The sequence below is a fragment of the Heptranchias perlo genome, chromosome 1, assembly GCF_035084215.1.
Source record: "Heptranchias perlo isolate sHepPer1 chromosome 1, sHepPer1.hap1, whole genome shotgun sequence".
NCBI classification, from domain to species: Eukaryota; Metazoa; Chordata; class Chondrichthyes; order Hexanchiformes; family Hexanchidae; genus Heptranchias; species Heptranchias perlo.
Genome location: NC_090325.1, coordinates 156,963,503 through 156,987,554, shown reverse-complemented (window position 1 = coordinate 156,987,554; position 24,052 = coordinate 156,963,503). Strand labels below are relative to the sequence as shown.

The 24,052-nt window shown below is 46.8% G+C and overlaps 1 protein-coding gene across 1 annotated transcript in view; it reads left to right on the top strand.

Moving 5' to 3' along the window:
- The window catches only part of gucy1b1 (guanylate cyclase 1 soluble subunit beta 1), a 145,633-nt gene that overhangs the window by 39,571 nt on the left and 82,010 nt on the right, over positions 1–24,052 (top strand). The gene's annotated exons all lie outside the window — the stretch shown is intronic.

Sequence of the window (24,052 nt, the reverse complement as noted above, 5' to 3'; positions counted from 1 at the left end):
CGGATCACCGTTTCCTCGGTGGTCTGGGGGTTTCGGGGGTCAAACCAGGCCGCAGCTCGAGTTAGAATTTGGGGCAGGCAGTTTGCCATGAGACAGCGGAGCCAGTGGGCCAATTGCTCTCTGTTCAGGAATGCCCGCCCTGCCATTCCCGGGCATGCACTCCAGTAGACTGGCCACAGCCTGTCTGCGAACGCCTGTGGGGACTCCTCGGGAAGCAGTACCGTTTTTTCCACCCGGGCGAACGGACTCCTATTATTGAGTCCCATGGCCTCCAATATCTCATCCCTTAACTCCTCATGATCTTTCTGCCCCCTTTTGCACTCATCTGATAAGGTTTGGAGGAGGTCACCACCCAGAGAAAACAGCAGCATTTTTGCTTGTTCTGCTTCATCGCAGTCATTAACGCACGCTGCCTGCTGTATCTCACGGAAGTGTAAAGAGGGGTCTCCCTTCACTGTTAGCTTAGGGATATGGCGAACCATGGCCCTGAGCTGTTGGGTGCCATGTGGCTCTACAAACTGGCTCTGGATGGCCCCTAGGTCCTCGCCATCGGCGGGCGGGCCGTACCTCCGTTGTTGGAGGGGGTACACTGGTCCCGGTCCTGGTCTATATACCAGGGCTTGCTGGGTCTCCCCTGATGCTTCATCCTCCACCCCACCTTGCTGCCAGACCTCCTGAAAACTCGGGGCTATGGGTGGTGGCCGTGAAGCCTCTTGTTCCCTAACCAGTGTTGTTCTGGGAGCTGCTTGTGGGACTTCCCTGCTTGGGTTGCCGGTAAAATCCGACTGGTCCGCCTTTGGGCTAATGAGGCATACCATGCCCTTCGCCCTCGCTAAGGCCATGCCCAAGCTTTCTATTTCTTGCGAGCAGGGGCAATGATCTGCGTCTTCAAACCCCTGGGCGCAGGCCAGCTTATATGCTGCATTTACCTCGCCTACTTTCTCCTCCTGCTCTTTTATTTCTTGCGTGAGGCTGTGGATCTTATCCATTAACCTAACCTCACTGCCTCTCGCCTCTCTGACCTGGTATTACAGGTGTTCCATTCTACCTCTAGTGCTACTTTTGAGCTCAGCGATCTGGTATTCCAGGCGCTGTACCTTTGCCTGGTGGTCCCTTGCCATCTGCGCCCTTTCTTGGCTTATTGCCTGGAGCGCCGCTACCCCTTTCTCTTCCGCTGCTGTCTTTTCCTGCAACTCTCGGGTCAACTGCTTAATCTTGGCTGCTCGCGCTGCTACAGCATGGTCTAGTACTAAGACCTGCTTTTTAAAACACAAGAGCCAGACCGCCTTCTCAATACCCTTCTTATACTGTTTACTTGCTGTCCACTGGATGGCTGCATCTCTGGGACGCTCGGCCTTTAACATATCGCCCACCCATTTTTTCGTGATATTTATCTTGCCACACACATAGGCAGACAACCTTTCCTCCATTGCGGATTCCTCCTCCGCACCACTGTCTGCCTTGTTACACACTTTCGTCTCAGCTCCTGCCTGACTCGCCATTTCTGTAAGGGGTTTTGTTTCCGCGGCTTATCGTAGGTCAGCCAGTTATGTTTTCCTGAGCTGCCCTGCCCGCTGTGCGGTTTCGAATCGCTTTCCCCTTCCTGATTCTGAGCTCCGGACTTATCGAGTGGTAATAAGGACAGACGAACAGACCAGTGGATTGGTGCAAGGAAAACCAATGTTTATTAATAAGAAAACTAAAACTACAAGGTAAACAGTATTATACAGAAGATAAAAGGAATCGCTATGGATGCAACACAGTCTTACACTTAACGGGGTGGAAGAAACGGACACATCGAGGGAAAATTCTAAAATCACAATTTTAGCAATACCCCTTTAACTCCCACCCTTACACCTAGCTAGGTTGTCTTGTGGTGGCCAGAAAAAAGATAATGCTCACCGTGAAACAGATGAAAAAAAACCTGGCCCCTGTGTCCTGCTGCTGCCTTCGACATGTGGTTGCGATGTTTACTGGACGGCCTTCCTTCTTGGTTGCTAGCAGGCAAGCAGGACGCTGGGCCAAGGCGAAGAGAAAGAGAGAGGTTCTGGGATGCCCCCAGTTATACCCTCCCGGTAATGGGTTAATTTCACGCCTCATCAGTTTGCTCCATTGTCCGATTTGGGCGTGAAAACGTCAGACAAATGGGGTCCCGATCTTGGCCCATTTACATTAATGGCCGGTACCTGTACTGATCTGTTCCATAACTGCTTTCCATTGTTCCCAATGTTCCTTAATGGGTTACTTTTAGTCCTGGGATTTCTCCTGCTCGAATTTTGATGTGCAGGGCGGCAACGTTGATGGCTTGCCTCAGGGCGTGAATGCAACTGCATTGTTCAAAGAGAATCCAAATTCAAATGCTGCAGGCCTTTGGCCATGTGTCTGACTCCATTAAATCTTCGTCGGGGGGGGGGGACATGTGAAATTTTGCGAATCCCTTCACCATGGAGGGAGTGCAGCGAAGGTTCAGCAGACTGATTCCTGGGAACGCAGGACTGTCGTATGAGGAGAGATTGGGTCGACTCAGTCTGTATTCACTCGAGTTTAGAAGAATGAGAGGGGAATCTCATTGAAACATATTAAATTCTGACAGGGTTAGACAGACTGGATGCAGGGAGGATGTTTCCCCTGGCTGGGGGGTCCAGAACAAGGGGTCACATGCTCATGATATGGGGTAGGACTTTCAGGACTGAGATGAGGAGAAATTTCTTCACTCAGAGGGTGGTGATTCTGTGGAATTCTCTACCACAGAAGGCTGTGGAGGCCAATCACTGAATATATTTAAGAAGGAGCTCGATATGTTTCTTGACACAAAAGGCATCAAGGAGTATGGGGAAAGAGTGGGAATATGGTAATGAGACAGAGGATCAGCCATGATCATATTGAATAGCAGAGCAGGCTCGAAGGGCTGAATGGCCTCCTCCTGCTCCTATTTTCTATGTTTCTATGTTTCAGAGAATATGGATGGCACCGCAGCTGAGCAGCTAGTTTGATGTACATAGTTATAGAGAAGAACGCACGTACAGTATCATGGTATGGTACAGCACAGAAGGAGGCCATTTTCCTCATCATGCCAGTGCCGGCTCTTTAAACGAGCTTCCTATACTTGAATATTGTCACCATAGTATATAAAGAGTGGTTCGGCAGGTCCTGCATTACTGTTGGTGTCATTTGTTCAGTGTGCTGAACAAGATTTCTGGCAAATATGAGTGGCCTGCTAGGGCTCCCGCTGGGCATAGAACATGACTGGGAGCATGCAGAGAGGCCATGCAGAGCAGGTCAAGCTGCAAGGCGAGGGAGGAGGAGGAGGAGGAGGCGCAGGACACTGAGCAGGAGGCTCATATCCCATGAGGGCCTTCAGGGAACAATACCCTCACCTCAACATGGGCAAAGATCAGTGCATCTGATGGCTGCGGTTCACCAAAGAGGTTGCGATGGAGAAATCTCAATTGTTGCAGCCACAACTGCAGCCTCAGAGCAGGGCAAGGACAGCATTGCCTGTGGCTGTCAAGGTAACCATGGCGCTGAACCTTTACGGCTCTGGATCCTTTCAGGCCTCTGCTGTCAACATGTGCAACATCTTGCAGTTTGCAGTGCACTGCTGCATAAGGGAGGTCACGGAGGCACTGTATGACCTGCACAACAAGTTCATCACATTCCGTCTTGACAGAGAGAAGCAGAATGAGTGAGCACGAGGGTTTGCTTGCATTGCTAGCTTCCCCATGGTGCAGGGTGCCATTGATTGCATGCATATAGCCATGTGTGCTCCACATCTCAACTCGGCCATCTTTATAAACAGAAAGGGGTTCCACTCGCTCATTGTTCAGCTGGTGTGCGACCACACGCAGCGCATCATGCAGGTCAGTGCTCGCTATCCTGGCAGCAGTCACGTCGTCTTCATTATGTGGCAGTCCAATGTCCCAACTACCTTTGCACCGGCTCGGCAAGTCGAAGACTGGCTACTGGGCGACAAGTGATATCCCCTCATGAGGTGGCTCATGACTCCGGTAAGGCACGCACGCACATGAGCAGAGCAAGCATACAACGAGAGCCATGCGGCCACACTGAACATATTCGACACACCGTAGGACTCCGCTGCCTGGACCATTCTGGTGGAGCCCTGCAGTACTCCACTGAGCGGGTGTCAAGATTTGTCATGGTATGCTGCATGCTGCACAACCTCACCCTTATGAGAGGACAGCCCTTGCCACCATCTATCTGCCAAGACCCTGAGCCAGAGGCGAAGGTGGAGGAGGAAGAGGCTGAGGAAAAGGGAGAGGAGACAGAGGAGGAAGCGGAGGAAGACACAGGGAGGCAACAAGGTGCACAGGCCCTGTCAGTAAGGACTCTGCGTGCAGAGCAATATCATTAACCTCTTTGACACCTTCCAAGTCAACAACAGTCCTACACTCCCCACCTGTCCTCTTCCGCATGACCATCACATCACCCTCCATATGATTACACATTGCCTCCTCCCGCAGTTTATCGCATAAATAAAAACCACCACCAACTGTGACTTCAAATCTAAATTTATAACATAACATCAAACATTGTAGTATCAAACGTTAGACTATTCACTCTTGTGCATTCCCTCAATGCCTTACATTCGTGTGCTTTTGCCTTTCTTGCTCCTACAAGGTGCATCCCCAATGGCTGGTGCATGGGTGGTTGGAGGCTGCTGGCCTTCAATTGAGAAGCATGCAGATGGCCTTGCAGGACGACCTTGAGCAGCTCTGGGCCGGGAGGGCCTGGCTTTGGACTGCACCATCTCAGCATGGGCTGCAGCAGTCTGGCCTCGCTGGCTGATAGGCAACAGCAAGAGCATTGACGGAGTGGCATGGGTGGGAGCAAGAATGCTGTTGTCTGGAGAGAGGACAGTGGGTTCGACTGCCATGGCACCATGGCCACTTGCATGGGGCGGCACCTCAGCAATCCTTGTGATCAGCTGGAGATTGGATTGCTGGAGTGCAGTGACGCCCTGGAAGCCCCGATCCACAGTGGTACCCAGAGTCACGATAGCTGCAGTCTGCGCTTCCAGAGCAGTAGTCTGAGCTGCCATAGCATCAATCTGAGCTGTAAGCTTGAAGCATGCAGACCTTTGATGACATCGGTCTGTGCTGCAATGGAAGCCGTGACATCGGTCGTCACACGCTGCAGCATGGTGGGTCCCTCAGGTGTGCTGACAGAGCTGGCCACCTGTTCCATGTGGGTAAGGATGGACTCCAAGTTCTGCACAAAGCCCTGTGCCAAGTTCGAGGTGGACTCCTCCATGCCCCTTGACATTGTGCACATACTTTCTGGCAGGTTTTCCAGTGCACCAAGCATTTGGTGGTGCATGCACATCAGTCATCTTCTGTAGCCTGGCCCATCGAAGTCATCATCTGACCCCTCGGCAGCAGAACCATTGTACGACCTCGCCTTACAGCAAGCTGGTACCAGCTGTATCCGCTCCCCCTACCCTGGTTTCTGCGCATTTGTGCTTGGTGTCTCACCATGTGCAGATCCCTCCTCTAACCGAGCCTCTAAAGTACACGCAGTGTCAGTATCTGAGCTGGTGGACGCGAGTGTTGGATCAAGTGACGGTGCTGCTTCGTTATCGGTGCCCTCCTCCTCCTCCTCCTCCCCCTCCTCCTCGGACAGTGCCGGCTCCAGTTCTTGGGTATCTGCAATGACAAAGGGAGATAGGTTGAATTGTGGGGCGGGGATAGAAGTGAGTAAGACGTGCGTGCTGACATCATCTGCAGCACGTGAGTCAGAAAAGATTGTGGGATGAGCGAGTTGTGGGAATCGAGAAGGAGCATTAGGTATGCAGAGACGCCTTTCGTTGGGACCTCCAGTGCCGCCAGTCACCACAGCCGCAGCAACGGCCCACCCAATGATTCGTAGCATGGTGAGGACGTGCAGGTGTGCCTTCCCTCCCTCGGGTCTTTAGGTCTTTCGATTTGCTGGCTGTTATGTGCCACCCTCTCCTGCAAGACAAAGGGAAGTGTGTCAGTAAGTATCCTGCAGTGTGTTTGGGTGATGTGCCTGTCATGGTAGAATAGCTGCCAATGTGTGACCTGTGAGTGGTGGGTGTGTGGATTGTAAGTGTGCTACTATGTGAAGGTGAGATGCAGCATGTGAAGTGCAGCATTGCATACGGATGGGCAGCATTTGTTGGTGGGTGGGTAAGAGGGGTATCGTGTGTAGAGCAATGCTGCAGTTGGTGTGATTTGCCACTTGACACTTGTATTCACTCACCTTGACCACCCGTGTCAAATCATTGATCTTTTTCCGGCTCTGTATCCACATGAGCGGTGCCATACTCCTGCCATTCACCTCCATGGCCACTTCTTCTTGCTGCCTCCTATCTGGTGTCTGGAGGGTCTCCTGCCACGCTGTGGGTACAGGATGGCCCCCCTTTCTTCCACTCCCTCCGCCAGGGCTTCCATTGCACTGTTGGAGAACCTCGGGGCACGCTGTCTTGCCGCTCTAGCCATTCTGCCTGTCATCCTGCACTGCTTCCATTGACAGTGCACCTCCCCTTTAAGGGGTGCAGGCTGCTTTTAGCTCGTGCTGGTCAAGCCACATTTAGGGTCTCCTGCTGGTGTGTTCAGCCTCTCAACAGCCCGGGTAGTGTGCTGCCTGCATGTGGGAATCATGGTAATGAGGATGCAGCATGAATCTCGCGTGCTGCCTGCATCGCTAACACTGGGCGTGGGTTAACTGCGCACGACCACCCTCACGCCCGGTATCGGACCTTATTGAATTTAACCCTCTTTTTCTCTATAACTATGTACGTCAAACTAGCTAATGAATGGTGAGAGCATCTAAATCACTTGAAGGGTAATCATTTTTATTCTAAATGGGTTAGCGCCATCATTAAAATAGCAGAGAGAGGAACTTGATAAGAACAGGCTCAATAAAAATATTATTGTGTGCAATAATTCCAATATCCCATTATAGACTGGGACAGTAACAATGTAAAGGGCAAAAAGGGGAAGAAATTCCTGAAACATGTTCAAGAGAATTTTCAGGAACAGTGTGTTTCCAGCCCAACCAGGAAGGAAACAGTGCTGGATCTAATTCTGGGGAATGAAGTGGGGCAGGTGGAGCATGTTTCAGTGGGGGAGAATTTGGGGAATAGTGATCACAATGTCATTAGGTTTAGAATAATTTAGAAAAGGACAAGGAACAATCAAATGTGAAAATGCTTAACCAGAGGAGGGAAAAAGGGATCTTACCCAGGTGTTATTTTTTATTATTCGTTCACGGGATGTGGGCGTCGCTGGCAAGGCCAGCATTTATTGCCCATCCCCAATTGCCCTTGAGAAGGTGGTGGTTAGCCGTCTTCTTGAACCGCTGAAGTCCATGTGGTGAAGGGTTCTATAACAAGGGGACATAGATTCAAGGTAAAAGGCGGGAGGTTTAGAGGGGATTTGAGAAAGAACTTTTTCACCCAGAGGGTGGTTGGAGTCTGGAACTCACTGCCTGAGAGGGTTGTGGAGGCAGGAACCCTCACAACATTCAAGAAGCATTTGGATGAGCACTTGAAATGCCATAGCATACAAGGCTACGGACCAAATGCTGGAATATGGGATTAGAGTAGACAGGGCTGATGGCCGGCGCGGACACGATGGGCCGAAGGGCCTCTATCCATGCTGTATGACTCTATGACTCTAAGGTTCTCCCACAGTGCTGTTAGGTAGGGAGTTCAAGGATTTTGACCCAGCGACGATGAAGGAATGGCAATATGTTACCAAGTCGGGTTGGTGTGTGACTTGGAGGGGAACGTGCCGGTGGTGTTGTTCCCATGTGCCTGCTGCCCTTGTCCTTCTAGGTGGTAGAGGTCGCGGGTTTGGGAGGTGCTGTCGAAGAAGCCTTGGTGAGTTGCTGCAGTGCATCCTGGGGATGGTACTCACTGCAGCAACTGTGCGCCGGTGGTGAAGGGAGTGAATGTTTAGGGTGGTGGATTTGGTGCCAATCAAGCGGGCTGCTTTGTCCTGGATGGTGTTGAGCTTCTTGAGTGTTGTTGGAGCTGCACTCGTCCAGGCAAGTGGAGAGTATTCCATCACACTCCTGACTTGTGCTTTGTAGATGGTGGAAAGGCTTTGGGGAGTCAGGAGGTCAGTCACTTGCCGCAGAACACCCAGCCTCTGACCTGCTCTTGTAGCCACAGTATTTATATGGCTGGTCCAGTTAAGTTTCTGGTCAATGGTGACCCCCAGGGTGTTGAGGATGGGGCATTCGGCGATGGTAATGCCGTTGAATGTCAAGGGGATGTGGTTAGATTCTCTCTTGTTGGAGATGGTCATTGCCTGGCACTTGTCTGGCACGAATATTACTTGCCACTTATCAGCCCAAGCCCGGATGTTGTCCAGGTCTTGCTGCATGCGGGCACGGACTGCATCATTATCTGAGGGGTTGCGAATGGAACTGAACACTGTGCAATCATCAGCGAACATCCCCATTTCTGACCTTATGATGGAGGGAAGGTCATAGGAACTTAGGAACATACGAATATAGGAACAGGAGTAGGCCATTCAGCCCCTCGAGCCTGCTCCGCCATTTGATAAGATCATGGCTGATCGGTGATCTAACTCCATATACCCGCCTTTGGCCCATATCCCTTAATCCCTTTGGTTGCCAAAAAGCTATCTATCTCAGATTTAAATTTAGTAATTGAGCTAGTATCAATTGCCGTTTGCGGAAGAGAGTTCCAAACTTCTACCACCCTTTGTGTGTAGAAATGTTTTCTAATCTCGCTCCTGAAAGGTCTGGCCCTAATTTTTAGACTGTGCCCGCTACTCCTAAAATCCCCAACCAGCAGAAATAGTTTCTCTCTATCCACCCTATCTGTTCCCCTTAATATCTTATAAACTTCGATCAGATCACCCCTTAACCTTCTAAACTCTAGAGCATACAACCCCAATTTGTGCAATCTCTCCTCGTAACTTAACCCTTGAAGTCTGGGTATCATTCCAGTAAACCTACGCTGCACTCCCTCCAAGGCCAATATGTCCTTCCAAAGGTGCGGTGCTTAGAACTGCTCACATTACTCCAGGTGCAATTTAACCAGGGTTTTGTATAGCTGCAGCATAACTTCTGCCCCCTTGTACTCTAGTCCTCTAGATATGATCTATGTACCTGAACCCCTAGGTCCCTTTGGACATCCACTGTTTTTAACTTTTTACCATTTAGAAAGTACCCTGTTCTATCCTTTTTTGATCCAAAGTGGATGACCTCACATTGATTTCCATTTGCCACAGTTTTGCCCATTCACCTAATCTATCAATATCGCTTTGTAATTTTATGTTTTCATCTCCACTGCTTACAATGCCACCAATCTTTGTGTCATCGGAAACTTAGATATGAGACTTTCTATGCCTTCATCTAAGTCGTTAATAAATGTTGTGAATAATTGAGGCCCCAAGACAGATCCCTGCGGGACTCCACTTGTCACATCCTGCCAATGTGAGTACCTACCCATTATCCCTACTCTCTGTCGCCTTTCGCTCAGCCAATTTCCTAACCAAGTCCGTACTTTTCCCTCGATTCCATGGGCTTCTATCTTAGCTAACAATCTGTTATGTGGGACCTTATCAAATGCCTTCTGGAAGTCCATATAAATAACATCCATTGACATTCCCCTGTCCACTACTTTACTCACATCTTCAAAAAATTCAATCAGGTTTGTCAGGCACGACCTACCTTTCACAAATCCATGCTGGCTGTCTCTGATTAACTGAAAATTCTCGAGGTGTTCAGTCACCCTATCCTTAATTATAGACTCCAGCATTTTCCCCACAACAGATGTTAGGTCTATAATTTCCTGGTTTCTCTCTCTCTCCTTTCTTAAAAAGCAGAGTGACATGTGCAATTTTCCAATCAAGAGGGACAGTTCCTGAATCTAGAGAACTTTGAAAGATTATAGTTAGGGCATCTGCAATGTGCTCACCCACTTCCTTTAAAACCCTGGGATGGATCCATCTGGTCCTGGGGATTTGTCACTCTTTAGTGCTATTATTTTCTTCATTACTGTTGCTTTACTTATGTTAATTTTATCGAGTCCCTGTCCCCTATTCAATATTAGTTTTCTTGGGATTTCCGGCATGCTATCCTTTTTTTCTACTGTAAATACTGACGCAAAGTAATTGTTCAACATGTCCGCTATTGACCAGAGGTTACCGATTACAGTTATTGGCTTAGTCCAAAGAGGAGAAGAGTGAATTCTCTCTTAACTCTCAATTTGCTTTATTCACGTCGTTAGATCATATACATATAGCTTATACATCTGGTTAGATATAGACATGCAGTTTGCACCAGGTTATACAGTTTTATATCCAAACTAGGATCTAAACGCACACCCACTAGGTTTCTCTGACACTCGCTGAATGGTCACAGAATATAAAGGCTAATACCCGAAAAGGGGAGCTGACGCTGGCCAGGCGTTCCATTCTCTCTATCTTTCGACGTCGTCTCTACGTCCCTGACGTAGGTTCTTCCACTCCCGCGATGGTTGGTCTCCGGAGTCTTCGCTCTGGCTCCACACCCAAGGTTCTTCATTCTTATTCCGAATCTTATCTCTTCAAGCTGTGCTGTCTCTCCCGTTGGTTTAGGCTTGCTCGCCTAGTCCGTGTCTTCTCCTCATTGGCTCTGTCCCAAGGACTTAGGTAGGATTATCTCATTACTCCTTTTCTAAATAAGGACTTGTGTCTTATCACATCTCCTTTGTCTTTCAGAAACTTAACTAATTCAAACCGGTTCCAGCCAGCTCAGGCCAGCGACTGAACTCAGGTTACTTCAGTTCAAAAGTTGCTTTTGCTTGTGTGTCAGCAGTTCGGAATAAACTCAGTAGTTTCTGCAGCCCCTGGCCAACACCGCCATTTCCCCATTGTCAATGACAATATCCCCACTTTCAGTTTTTAAGGGGCCAACACTGCTCCTGACCACCCTCTTTTTCCTAATGTAACTATAAAGGTCATTGATGAAGCAGTTGAAGATGGTTGGGCCTAGGACACTGCCCTGAGGAACTCCTGCAACAATGTCCTGGGGTTGAGATGATTAGCCTCCAACAGCCACTACCATCTTCCTATGTGCTAGGTATGACTCCAGCTACTGGAGAGTTTTCCCCCTGATTCCCATTGACTTCAATTTTACTAGTGCTCCTTGGTGCCACACTTGGTCAAATGCTGCCTTAATGTCAAGGGCAGTTACTCTCACCTCATCTCTGGAATTCAGCTCTTTTGTCCATGTTTGGACCAAAGCTGTAATGAGGTCTGGAGCCGAGTGGTCCTGGCGGAACCCAAACTGAGCATCGGTGAGCACGTTATTGGTGAGTAAGTGCCGCTTGATAGCACTGTCGACGAAACCTGCCATCACTTTGCTGATGATTGAGAGTAGACTGATGGGGTGGTAATTGGCTGGATTGGATTTGTCCTGCTTTTTGTGGACTGGACATACCTGGGCAAATTTCCACATTGTCAAGTAGATGCCAGTGTTGTAGCTGTAGTGGAACAGTTTGGCTAGAGGCACGACTAGTTCTGGGGCACAAGTTTTCAGCACTACAGCTGGATGTTGCTGGGGCCCATAGCCTTTGTTGTATCCAGTGCATTCGGCCTTTTCTTGATATCACATGGAGTGAATCGAATTGGCTGAAGACTGGCTTCTGTGATGGTGGGGACATCGGGAGGAGGCCAAGATGGATCATCCACTCGGCACTTCTGGCTGAAGATGGTTGCAAACGCTTCAGCCTTGTTTTTTGCACTCACGTGCTGGACTCTGCCATCATTGAGGATGGGGATGTTTACAGAGCCTTTTCATCACTTTAGTTGTTTAATTGTCCACCACCATTCACTGGATGTGGCAGGACTGCAGAGCTTTGATCTGATCTGTTGTTTGTGGAATCGTTTAACTCTGTCTATAGCATGTTGCTTCTGCTGTTTAGCATGCATGTAGTCCTATGTTGTAGCTTCGCCAGGTTGGCATCTCATTTTTAGGTATGCCTGGTGCTGCTCCTGGCATGCTCTTCTACACTCCTCATTGAACCAGGGTTAATCCCCTGGCTTGTTGGTAATGGTAGAGTGAGGAATATGCCTGGCCATGAGGTTATAGATTGTGCTGGGATACAAATCTGCTGCTGCTGATGGCCCACAGCGTCTCATGGATGCCCAGTTTTGAGCTGCTAGATCTATTCTGAATCTATTCCATTTAGCACGGTGGTCATGCCACACAACACATTGGATGGTGTCCTCAGTGTGAAGACGGGACTTCGTCTCCACGAGGACTGTGTGGTGGTCACTCCTGTCATATACTGTTATGGACCAATGCATCTGCGACAGGTAGATTGGTGAGGACGAGATCAAGTAGGTTTTTCCCTTGTGTTGGTTCATTCACCACCTGCCGCAGACCCATCCTTACAGCTATGACCTTCAGGACTCGGCCCGCTCGGTCAGTCGTGGTGCTACCGAGCCACTCTTGGTGATGGACATTGAAGTCCCCCACCCAGAGTACATTCTGTGTCCTTGCTACCCTCAGTGCTTCCTCTGGAATCAAAAATTGGGAGGCAAAACAGTAATTGAAAAATGTGAGGCCTCCAAGGAGGAGTTGCTTTGGGTACAGAGTCGACACATCACTATGAGGGGGAACGGAAGGGCATCCAAAGCTAGAGCTCCCTGGAGTTCTAAATATGTGGAAATTAAAATGAAACAGGAAAAACAGGCTTATGATGAATGTAAGGTTCATAATTCCCTCCATCATAAGGTCAGAAATGGGGATGTTTGCTGATGATTGCACAGTGTTCAGTTCCATTCGCAACCCCTCAAATAATGAAGCAGTCCGAGCCCACATGCAGCAAGATCTGGACAACATCCAGGCTTGGGCTCATAAGTGGCAAGTAACATTCGCACCAGACAAGTGCCAGACAATGACCATCTCCAACAAGAGAGTGTCTAACCACCTCCCCTTGACATTCAACGGCATTACCATCGCCGAATCCCGCACCATCAACATCCTGGGGGTCACCATTGACCAGAAACTTAACTGGACCAGCCATATAAATAATGTGGCTTCAAGAGCAGGTCAGGGTATTCTGCAGCGCGTGACTCACCTCCTGACACCCCAAAGCCGTTCCACCATCTACAAGGCACAAGTCAGGAGTGTGATGGAATACTCTCCACTTGCCTGGATGAGTGCAGCTCCAACAACACTCAAGAAGCTCGACACCATCCAAGATAAAGCAGCCCGCTTGATTGGCACCCCATCCACCACCCTAAACACTCACTCCCTTCACCACCGGCGCACTGTGGCTGCAGTGTGTACCATCCACAGGATGCATTGCAGCAACTCGCCAAGGCTTCTTCGACAGCACCTCCCAAACCCGCGACCTCTACCACCTAGAAGGACAAGGGCAGCAGGCGCATGGGAACAACACCACCTGCACGTTCCCCTCCAAGTCACACACCATCCCGACTTGGAAATATATCGCCGTTCCTTCATTGTCGCTGGGTCAAAATCCTGGAACTCCCTTCCTAACAGCACTGTGGGAGAACCTTCACCACACGGACTGCAGCGGTTCAAGAAGGCGGCTCACCACCACCTTCTCAAGGGCAATTAGGGATGGGCAATAAATGCCGGCCTCGCCAGCGACGCCCACATCCCGTGAACGAATAAAACAAAATACAGTAAAGAACCAGGCTGAATCATAGAATCATAGAAGTTACAACATGGAAACAGGCCCTTCGGCCCAACATGTCCATGTCGCCCAGTTTATACCACTAAGCTCGTCCCAATTGCTTGCACTTGGCCCATATCCCTCAATACCCATCTTACCCATGTAACTGTCCAAATGCTTTTTAAAAGACAAAATTGTACCCGCCTCTACTACTGCCTCTGGCAGCTCGTTCCAGACACTCACCACCCTTTGAGTGAAAAAATTGCCCCTCTGGACCCTTTTGTATCTCTCCCCTCTCACCCTAAATCTATGTCCCCTCGTTATAGACTCCCCTACCTTTGGGAAAAGATTTTGACTATCTACCTTATCTATGCCCCTCATTATTTTATAGACTTCTATAAGATCACCCCTTAACCTCCTACTCTCCAGGGAAAAAGTCCCAGTCTATCTAACCTTTCCCTATAAGTCAAACCATCAAGTCCCGGTAGCATCCTAGTAAATCTTTTCTGCACTCTTTCTAGTTTAATAATATCCTTTCTATAATAGGGTGACCAGAACTGTACACAGTACTCCAAGTGTGGCCTCACCAATGCCCTGTACAACTTCAACAAGACATCCCAACTCCTGTATTCAATGTTCTGACCAATGAAACCAAGCATGCTGAATGCCTTCTTCACCACCCTATCCACCTGTGACTCCACTTTCAAGGAGCTATGAATGCTGAAAGTACAGAGGCGATCTAAAAAAGGGAATAAGTGGGCAAAGAGAGAATATGAGAATAAATTAGTGGCTAATATAAAAGGGAACCCAAAAGTCTTTTATAAACATATAAATAGTAAAAGAGTAACCAAAGGAATTATGGGACCAATTAGAGACAAAAAGGGAGATCTTGTGGAGGCAGATGGCATGGCTGAGGCACTAAACAAATACTTCACATCTGTCTTGACTAGAGAGTAGGATGTTGCTATTGTAGCAGTAAAGGAGGATGTGGTAGCAATATTGGATAGATAAAAATAGATAAAGAGGAGGTAATTAAAAGATTGGCAGTACTCAAAGTAGAAAAATCACCTGATCCAGATGGGATGCATCCTAAGTTACTGAGGGAAGTAAGGGTTGAAATTGCAGAGGCTCTGGCCACAATTTTCCAGTCCTCGTTAGAAATGGGGACGGTGCCGTAGGACTAGAGGATTGCAAATGTTACACCCCTGTTCAAAAAAGGGAGAGAGATGAACCTGGTAATTACAGTCCAGTCAGCCTAACGTCGGTGGTGGGGAAAATTTTAGAGACAAAAATCCTGGAGAAAATAAATTGGCACTTGGAAAATGAATGAAAGTGAGCATGGATTTGTTAAAGGAAAACTGTGTTTGATTAACTTGATTGAATTTTTTCAGGAGATAACAACGATGAGGGTGGTGCGTTTGATGTAGTCTACATGGATTTTAGCAAGGCTTTTGACAAGGTCCCACACGGCAGACTGGTTAGAAAAGTAAAAGCCCGTGGGATCCAAGGGAAAGTGGCAAGTTGGATTCAAAATTGGCTCAGTGGCAGGAAGCAAAGATTAATGGTTGACAGGTGTTTTTGTGAAGGCTCTTTCCAGTGGGGTTCCGCAGGGCTCAGTACAAGTCCCCTTGCTTTTTGTGATATATATCAATGATTTAGACTTAAATGTAGGGGGCATGGTTAAGAAGTTTGCAGATGATACAAAAATTGGCCGGGTGGTGGATAGTGAGGAAGAAAGCTGTAGACTGCAGGAAGATATCAATGGACTGGTTAAGTAAGCAGAAAAGTGCCAAATGTAATTCAATCCAGAGAAGTGTGAGGTTATCATTTGGGGAGGGCAAACAAGGCAAGAGAATACACAATAAATGGGAGGATACTGAGAAGTGTAGAGGACCAGAAGGACCTTGGAGTGCATGTCAACAAATCCCTGAAGGTAGCAGGACAGGCAGATAAGCTGGTTAAGAAGGCAAACAGAATTCTTCCCTTTATTAGCCGAGGCATAGAATATAAGAGGAGGGAGGTTATGCCAGGACTGTATAAAACACTAGTTAGGCCACAGCTTGAGTACTGTGTACAGTTCCGGTCTCCACATAACTGGAAAGATGTGATTGCACTAGAGAGGGTACAAAGGAGATTTACGAAGATATTGCCAGAATTAGAGAATTTTAGCTATGAGGAAAGATTGGATAGGCTATTTTCTTTGGAACAGAGGAAGCTGAGGGGAGATTCAATGGTGGTGTATAAAATTATGAGGGGCCTAGATAGAGTGGATAGGAAGGACCTATTTCCCTTAGCAGAGTGGTCAATAACCAGGGGGCATTGATTTAAATAATTGGTAGAAGGATTAGAGGGGAGATGGGGATACATTTTTTCACCCAGAGGAAGGTAGGGTCTGGAACTCACTGCCTGAAAGAGTGGTAGAGGCAGAAACCCTCATCGCATTTAAAAAGTACTTAGATATGCAATTGAAGTGCCATAGCCTGCAAGGCTATGGATCAAGAACTGGAAAGTGGGATTAGGCTGGTTTGCTCTTTTTCGGCCGGCACAGACAGGATGGGCCGAATAGCCTACTTCCGTGCTGTAAATTTCTATGACTATATGATTCTATGGTAAAATGGGCAGATACATGGCAGATGAAATTTAACGCAGAGAAGTGCGAAGTGATGCATTTTGGCAGGAAGAATGAGGAGAGGCAATATAAACTAAATGTTACAATTTTAAAAGGCGTGCAGTAACAGAGAGACCTGGGGGTGTACATACACAAATGTTTGAAGATGGCAGGACAAGTTGAGAAGGCTGTTAAAAAAGCATATGAGATCCTGGGCTTTATTAATAGAGGCATAGTGTACAAAAGCAAGGAAGTTATGATGAACCTTTATAAAACACTGGTTAGGCCTCAGCTGGAGTATTGTGTTCAATTCTGGGCACCACACTTTAGGAAGGATGCCAAGGCCTTGGAGAGGGTGTAAAAGAGATTTACTAGAAAGGTGCCAGGGATGAGGGATTTCAGTTATGTGGAGAGACTGGAGATGCTGGAGCTGTTTTCCTTGGAACCGAGACGGTTAAGGGGAGATTTGTGAGGTGTTCAAAATCATGAACAGTTTTGATAGGGTAAATAATGAGAAACTGTTTCCAGTGGCAGAAGGATCATTAACCAGAGGACACAGATTTAAGGTGTTCGGCAAAAGAGCCAGAGGCGAAATGAGGAAACATTTTTTTACGCAGCAAGTTGTAATGATCTGGAATGTACTGCCTGAAAGGGTGGTGCAGCAGATTCAATAGTAACTTTCAAAAGGGAGTTGGATCAGTATTTGAATGGAAAAAATTTACAGGGCTATGAGGAAAAAGCACGGGAATGGGACTAATTGGATAGCTCTTTCAAAGAATTGGCACAAGCACAATGGGCCGAATGGCCTCCTCCTCTGCTGTACCTACTGTGATACTATGAATAAGAATATTGCTCACAATATTTTCCAGGCTATAGTTTCTGGAATTTTCAGTCACTTCCTACTTCTAGATCCTCCTTATATTCATGTTCATGCAGAAGGTGGCTTGGCTTGTGTTAGATGAAACATGTCCAAAAAATGCTGCAATTACATACTTTTCCTAAATGCCATACAAAAGACAGCATTAATATAAAATGCATCAAGAAACACTCATTTTATGTTGCAAATTCTGTCTTGCATTTAAAAAGTACAAAAATAAATTAATGACTTTATTCTTGGGAGTGATGAAACCTGATGTGAATGTGCTCTGTAACACTGGTGTATTAAAAGAAAATGGCTACCTTATTTAAGCCAATGCAGGTCTCTCTCTAATAATTAGCTAAGTTAGTATTTTAATTTCGAAGCCTTTGTATGTTAAGGTTTCAGCCGTGGCTCAGTGGTAGCACTCTTGCCTCTGGGTCAGAAGGTTGCAGGTTCAGGTTCCATTCCAGAAGCTGATACTTCAGTGCAGTACTGAGAGAGTACTCCAAAGTTGGAGGTGCTGTATTTTGGATGAGACATTAAACCAAGGCTCTGTCTGCTGTCTCAAGTGAACATAAAAGATACCATCATACTATTTTGAAGAAGATCAGGGTCATTCTCCTGGTCAATATTTATCCCTCAACCAACATCACTAAAACAGATTATCTGGTCAGAATAACATTGCTGTTTGTGGGACCTTGCTGTGTGCAAATTGGCTGTAGCGTATCCTCCATTACAGCAATGACTACACTTCAAAAGTACTTCATTAGCTGTAAAGTGCTTTGCGACATCCTGAGGTCGTAAAAGGCGCTATATAAATGCAAGGCTTTCTTTCTAAATAAATAATAATTCAGGGATGTGATTCAAGTGAAATTGAATCAGAAAAATGGACTTGGTGATTAAATTGCAATCGATTGCAATTAGCAAGTGGTATGGGGTCCCAACTCCACACTGTTATCACGGGTTTGGCAGGGGGGGTGGGCACCAGGATGTAGCATTAGAAAGGAGAAACAAGATGCACAAAGGATTGGGAGAGACAGATAGCACTAGAGTAAGAAATATTACAGTATTAGGTGGGATCAGCCTTAGAGGTGGTGCAACGAAGGTTCACTAGATTGATTCCTGGGATGGGAGGGTTGACCTACGAGGTGAGTTTGAATAAAATGGGCCTATATGCTCTGGAGTTTAGAAGACTGAGAGGTGATCTCATTGAAACGTATAAAGTTCTTAGAGGGCTTGACAGGCTAGATGCTGAGAGTCTGTTTCCCCTGGCTGGAGAGTCTAGAACTAGGGAGCATAGTCTCAGGATAAGGCTTCGGCCATTTAGGACTGAGATGAGAAGGAATTTCTTTACTCAGAAGGTTGTGACTCTTTGGAATTCTCCACCCCAGAGGGCTGTGGATGGGTATATCAGTCGTTGAGTATATTCAAGGCTGATATCAATAGATTTTTGGACTCTAAGGGAATCAAGTGATATGGGGATTGGGCGGGAAAGAAGAGTTGAGGTCGAAGATCAATCATGATCTTATTGAATGGCAGAGCAGGCTTGAGGGGCCATATGATCGACTCCTGCTCCTATTTCTTATGTTCTTATGTAATACGGGAAGGTCTAAGATAGGTTCAGAGTGCATGGGGGATAAATTGGATAGGGGCCAGTATTGGGCGAGGGTAGCGTGATGTGCTCTTACTCCACGCCCAATGGCCCCTGTGCAGGCAGGACGGAAATTTGAACCCACTGGAGGACACGCCTGCAGTCATCATTCCATTCCGGCCTTGCATATGGAATCAATGCAATTTTCACTTTCCACCAGCAGGGGGAGCTCAATCTCTTAAACATAGGAACATAGGAACAGGAGTAGGCCATTCAGCCCCTCGTGCCTGCTCCGCCATTTGATAAGATCATGGCTGATCTGTGATCTAACTCCATATACCTGCCATTGGCCCATATCCCTTAATACCTTTGGTTGCCAAAAAGCTATCTATCTCACATTTAAAATTAGCAATTGAGCTAGTATCAATTGCCGTTTGCGGAAGAGAGTTCCAAACTTCTACCACCCTTTGTGAGTAGAAATGTTTTCTAATCTCACTCCTGAAAGGTCTAGCTCTAATTTTTAGACTGTGCCCCCTACTCCTAGAATCCCCAACCAGCGGAAATAGTTTCTCTCTATCCACCCTATCTGTTCCCCATAATATCTTATAAACTTCGATCAGATCACCCCTTAACCTTCGAAACTCCAGAGAATACAACCCCAATTTGAGTAATCTCTCCTCGTAACTTAACCCTTGAAGTCCGGGTATCATTCTAGTAAACCTACGCTGCACTCCCTCCAAGGCCAATATGTCCTTCCGAAGGTGCGGTGCCCAGAACTGCTCGCAGTACTCCAGGTGCGGTCTAACCAGGGTTTTGTATAGCTGCAGCATAACTTCTGCCCCCTTGTACTCCAGTCCTCTAGATATAAAGGCCAGCATTCCATTAGCCTTCTTGATTATTTTCTGCACCTGTTCATGACACTTCAATGATCTATGTACCTGAACCCCTAAGTCCCTTTGGACATCCACTGGTTTTAACTTTTTACCATTTTTAATGTACTCTGTTCTGTCCTTTTTTGATCCAAAGTGGATAACCTCACATTTGTCTACATTGAATTCAATTTGCCACAGTTTTGCCCATTCACCTAATCTATCAATATCGCTTTGTAATTTTATGTTTTCATCTCCACTGCTTACAATGCCACCAATCTTTGTGTCATCGGCAAACTTAGATATGAGACTTTCTATGCCTTCATCTAAGTCGTTAATAAATATTGTGAATAATTGAGGCTCCAAGACAGATCCCTGCGGGACTCCACTAGTCACATCCTGCCAATGCGAGTACCTACCTATTATCCCTACTCTCTGTCGCCTTTCGCTCAGCCAACTTCCTAACCAAGTCCGTGCTTTTCCCTCGATTCCATGGGCTTCTATCTTAGCTAACAGTCTCTTATGTGGGACCTTATCAAATGCCTTCTGGAAGTCCATATAAAAAATATCCATTGACATTCCCCTGTCCACTACTTTATTCACATCTTAAAAAAATTCAATCAGGTTTGTCAGGCACGACCTACCTTTCACAAATCCATGCTGGCTGTCTCTGATTAACTGAAAATTCTCGAGGTGTTCAGTCACCCTATCCTTAATTATAGACTCCAGCATTTTCCCCACAACAGATGTTAGGCTAACTGGTCTATAATTCCCTGGTTTCTCTCTCTCTCCTTTGTTAAAAAGCAGAGTGACATGTGCAATTTTCCAATCTAGAGGGACAGTTCCTGAATCTAGAGAATTTTGAAAGATTATAGTTAGGGCATCCGCAATGTGCTCACCTACTTCCTTTAAAACCCGAAAGGCAAGATGTTTCTTAGCAATCTCTTAAAGGTAGCTGGTACCTGTTATTTGCTGAAAATAACAGTCTGCTGTCTGCATGGAGTCTGAATGGAGATCAGGTATTGCACACGGAAAACACAGATGCAAGTCCCATCCCTATGTTTACACACTGATGAGTTATATTAAAATATTGAAAAAAGATTGCATATTACTAAATCCCACATCCTCCAATCTGCATGCCAGACCTCACCAAACTGCCAATCTGAGTTGGTACCAGGCCTGCGAGAGTGCGTGCACCAAGATTCTCTGCTGATGCACTAGATACCTTGGGTGCAAGAAGTGGACAGAAGAAGCGACATCTTATATCCGTGGGGGGGTGGAGGGGGGCAAGAGGCCCTCCAGACACATATCCAATAAGCAGTGGGAGGCAGCGGGGGACAAAGTCAATGCGAGGCGCACAGCATCATGAACATGGATGCAGTGCAGGAAGAAGTTCAATGCTTTGTCGTGAGTGGTCAAGGTGAGTGAGGTCAACTGTCAAGTGGCGTCTCATATTAACTGCATCACGCACTACACCCCACATCACCCACATACCAACAAACTCTTTCCATCAGTACTCAACTCTTTCAACCAGATGCTCCCTCTCACTCTTACACATTACCACTGTTTCAAGCTGTCCACCCACAACTCACAGGCCACACACACTGGCAGCTATTCAACCATGACAGGCACATCACCCAGACACACTTCTTGCAGGAGAAGGCAGCACATATCAGGAGGCAGCAAGTGGCAGTGGCATTTAGCCCTCGAGTCTGTTCCACCTTTCAATGAGATCTCGGTGACCTGTGACCTAACTCCATATACCCGCCTTAGCCCCATATCCCTTAATACCCTTGGTTCACAGAAATCTATCAATCTCAGATTTAACATTCACAAGTGAGCTAGCATCAACTGCTGTCTCCAGAAGAGCGTTCCAAACGTCTCCGACCCTTTGCGTGTAGAAGCATTTCCTAACTTCACTCCTGCACGTCCTGGCTCTAAATGTTCGACTTTGTCCCCGCGTCCTAGTGTTCAAGTCTCGGAGACCTCCAAAAACAGTTACACATGTCTCGGCAGTCTGAAGCAATAATCCAGGCACTAACCTGTAAATCCTGCATGGTCCCTTTAATAGCGCTGGTGGGGAGACTTCCGGGCACTCTAAGACACGTTCAAATGGTCGGGGTTAAGACTGTGCGTTGAGTTGAGCGTTAAATCCCAAAATGGTGTCTATCACTTTAAATCAGCATTGCGCACTGATTGAAGCCATTTTCTCCCTACTTTACATGATTCCAGCGTCCCATGTATGTAAATGTACGCAATGTACGTAAATGTACGTAAATAAGGCTGGTGAGCTGCAGGCGCAAATAGCCACATGGGAATATGATGTAGTGGTGATGACGGAGACCTGGCTCAAAAAAGGGCCGTATTGGGTACTAATGGGGTGGTGCCAGAGGACTGGAGAATTGCAAATGTTACACCCTTGCTCAAAAAAGTGTGTAAGGATAAACCCGGCAACTACAGGCCAGTCAATTTAACCTTGGTGGTGGGAAGCTTTTAGAAATGATAATCTGGAACAAAATTAATACGAACATATGAATTAAGAGCAGGAGTAGGCCATTTGGCCCCTCGAGCCTGCTCTGCCATTTGATAAGATCATGGCTGATCTGATTGTGACCTCAACCCTACTTACCCATCTACCTACTATAACCTTTGACTCCCTTGTTAATCAGGAATCTATCTAATTCAGACTTAAAAATATTCAATGACCCTGCCTCCACAGCTCTCTGGGGAAGGGAGTTCACCTCTCATTCTTCTAAACTCCAGTGTATAAAGGCCCAACTTGTCCAACCTTTCCTCAAAAGATAACCCCCTCATCCCAGGAATCAGTCGAGTGAACCTTCTCTGAAGTGCCTGTAAAGCAATTATGTGGTCTCACCCTGTACAACTGTAGCAAAACATCTCTACTTTTATATTCCATTCCCCTTGCAATAAATGACAACATTCCATTTGCCTTCCTAATAGTCACTTTACAAGTGTGGATTAATAAAGGAAAGCCAGCACAGATTTTTTAAAGGCAAATCGTGTTTAACTAATTTGATTGAGTTTTTGATGAGGTAACAGACAAGGTTGATGAGGGCAATGCAGTTAATGTGGTGTGTATGGACTCACAAAAGGCGTCTGATAAAGTGCCACATAATAGGCTTGTCAGCAAAATTGAAGCCCATGGAATCAAAGGGGGAGTGGCAGCATGGATATGAAATTGGCTAAGTGACAGGAAACAGAGTGTAGTGGTGAACGGTTGTGCTTTGGACTGGTGGAAGGTATACAGTGCTGTTCCCCAGGGGTCGGGTACTAGGATCTCTGCTTTTCTTGATATATATTAATGACTCGGACTTGGGGGTAAAGGGCATAATTTCAAAATTTGCAGATGACACAAAGCTTGGAAGTGTAGTAAACAGTGAGGGGAATAGTAATAGACTTCAAGGGGACATAGACGGGCTGATGGAATTAGCGGACACGTGGTTGATGAAATTTAATGCAGAGAAGTGCGAAGTGATACATTTTGGCAGGAAGAATGAGTAGAGGTAATATAAACTAAATGGTACAATTCTAAAGGGAGTTTAGGAACAAAGAGACCTGGGGTATATATGCACAAATCTTTGAAGGTGTCAGTACAGGTTGAGAAAGCGGTTAAAAAAGCATACGGGATCCTGGGCTTTATAAATAGGGGCATAGTGTACAAAAGCAAGGAAGTTGTGATGAACCTTTATAAAACACTAGTTCGGCCACACTGGAGTATTGTGTCCAATTCTGGGCACCGCACTTTAGGAAGGATGTGAAGGCCTTAGAGAGGGTGCTGAAAAGATTTACTAGGATAGTTCCAGGGACTTCAGTTACATGGATAGACTGAAGAAGCTGGGGTTGTTCTGCTTAGAGCAGAGAAGGTTAAGAGGAGATTTGATACACGTTTTCAAAATCATGAAGGGTTTAGATAAAGTAAATAAAGAGAAACTGTTCCCGTTGGCGGAAAGGTTGGGAACTAGAGGACACAGATTTAAGATGATTGGCAAAAGAACCAAAGGTGATATGAGGATAACTTTTTCACGCAGCGAGTAGTTATGATCTGGAATGTGTTTACTAAAAGGGTGGTGGAAGCAGATTCGGTCGTGGCTTTCAAAAAATAATTGAATAAATACTTGAAGGGAAAAAATTTGCAGGGCTACGGGGAAAGAGCGAGGTAATGGGACTAACTGGATTGCTCTTACAAAGAACTGGCACGGACTCCTGTGTGCTGGAACCATTCTGTGATTCTATGATTCTAGTACCCCTGCATCAAGCAGGCGTACTCTCTGGGGTAGAAGAGGATGCATAAATGGCAGGATTTTCTGATGTGTGATGTCATCCCGCTAGTCCCACCTCCTCTTCTAACAGAAGGACAGAGGGGGATGGACTCAGCAGAAATGAGTTCTGCCTCAAACTCCGCGCCCCGCCTGTGGTACGTCACCGTTCTGCCCTCTCATGTCCAGGATTTCAG